Genomic DNA, 2,209 nt, shown 5'->3' with positions numbered 1-2,209 from the left:
ACTGGGCTTCTCACCTTTTGAACTACTGTTTGGCCATGAAGTAAGAGGACCCCTTAAGTTACTCAAGGAATGCTGGCTGTCGGAGGAAGATGACGTCAACCTGCTGGAGTATGTGATGAAGTTCAAAGAACGGCTGTCCACTGCTTTACAGCTGGCGAGAGAGAATTTAGGAGCTGCTCAGGAGAAGATGAAGACTTGGTATGACAAGAAGTCCAGGTTACGCCACTTTCAGCCAGGAGATCAGGTTTTGATTCTGCTACCAGTTCATGGGCAACCTCTTCAAGCCAAGTTTAGTGGTCCTTATTTCGTGGAGAAGAAACTCAGTGATGTCAACTATGTCATCGCCACACCAGATCGTAGAAAGAGCAAGCAACTATGTCACATCAACATGCTAAAGTTATATCACAGGCGGGACGAAAATAATCCAGTCTGCACTGTAGCTGTTCCACCCGAGTCTGCAAGTGAAGCTCTCCCATGCAGTATGAGCCTGAGTGATAGTTTGGGGAAGAATCCTGATATCATGAATGATCTCCAGACTAAGCTTTCTCATCTACCACCCAAGGAAAGGCAGGAGTTTTCGGCATTACTGCAGGAGTACCCGCAAGTGTTCCGTGCCACTCCAGGAAGAACCACTGTGTTGATGCATGATGTCGATGTTGGAGACGCAAAACCAATTAAATTGCCTCCTTACCGTGTGAACCCAGTGAAAGTTCCTCTCATCCAGAAGGAGCTTGGCTACCTGTTGGACCACAAGATGATTGAGCCCTGTCAGAGCGAGTGGAGTTCTCCTGTCACTTTAGTCCCTAAGCCAGGTGGGTCACAGCGGCTTTGCATTGACTACAGACGTGTTAATCAGATAACCAAAACAGACACTTACCCTCTCCCTCGCGTGGAAGATTGCATAGACAAGATCGGAAAGGCTAGGTACATAAGTAAGTTTGATTTGTTAAAGGGATACTGGCAAGTACCTATGACTGAACGTGCTAGGGAGATCTCATGTTTTGTAACATTAGGAAAGACATTTGCATGTTCTGTAATGCCATGTACAGATTGTTTTAGAGTAATAAGAAATTTCCTTTGTAAATTTCTTTTTTTCTTTGTGGGGAGGTGTTACATAGCCTATGATTTCATCATCCTTTGCGTAATTTTAACGCACAGTTGCTGCATGTTTGATCACGAGCGTGTTCTGCCTCAGTCCCCCCCTTCTACGGTTATAGTAGAGTAAGTCGTTCTCTCTGTTATACTTTGCGGGATTGTCATCTCTTTGTCCCCATGGCTTCATTTGCGCGTCCTTATTACAAGTTGTATCAAGCTCTGCTGGCCCCTATATAATGAGCTCAGTCTCTGCATCATGGCCACTTAGATCTGCTCCTCATTTTGTTCACATCTCTGTCCTCCCCTGTACAGATATTATTATTGTGAGTGCTCAAGAAATCTCCAACCATCTAGCAGCTGTGTGTAATTTAAGTATTACTGTTATTGCATTTTTTCTTGTACTGTATAGCATAAGTTTAATTTGTAGGCCTAGTGAAGTTTTTGTAATTAATGTTGGGTTTTATGTCAGTCATTTTTGATAATAGTTTGTATCTGTAATAATTTATCTGGCATTCACTGAGTATTAGCTGGTATCTCATTTTATCAGGGCTGACTTAGATAAATTTATTCTTGCTAATTTCGTGTTAATAGAGGCTATTGCAGTTAACCATATATTTAACCTGTTTTTGCCATTACATTATCCTCATGAGTCCTGAATGTTTTGTTGTTAGTTTGAGCATTAAACTTTAACTTGTAATTTTACCTAACTCTTTTGTTTTGAACCTGGAACTTTACGGGACAGTGGTGATTTTTAGCATTCTCACTTAAAGTGTACGTTATCTTTCTCTGTTCCGTAACAATATATATATATATATATATATATATATATATATATATATATATATATATATATATATATATATATATTGCGTTAACTGTCAAAACTATCCAAAACTTCTCGTGCCTCTCATGTGTTCACGATGTCACATAGTAAAATGCCATACTTCTTTTTGCAGTCAGCACAAAGTTAAGTCCATCAAATTAAATACCACGTAAGCTTAATTTGATTGCTTTTCACGGGTGGGAGGTAAAGCTTTCATCGCCCTGGGAATGTAATGATTTGTGACATTATTGATTTTAGTATATATTATTTATGAGTAAGAGGCGACTTCAT

This window comes from Coenobita brevimanus, chromosome 6 (assembly GCF_032717465.1).
Source record: "Coenobita brevimanus isolate Jiangsu-jjx chromosome 6, ASM3271746v2, whole genome shotgun sequence".
NCBI classification, from domain to species: Eukaryota; Metazoa; Arthropoda; class Malacostraca; order Decapoda; family Coenobitidae; genus Coenobita; species Coenobita brevimanus.
Note: the sequence above shows the minus strand (reverse complement) of the source record.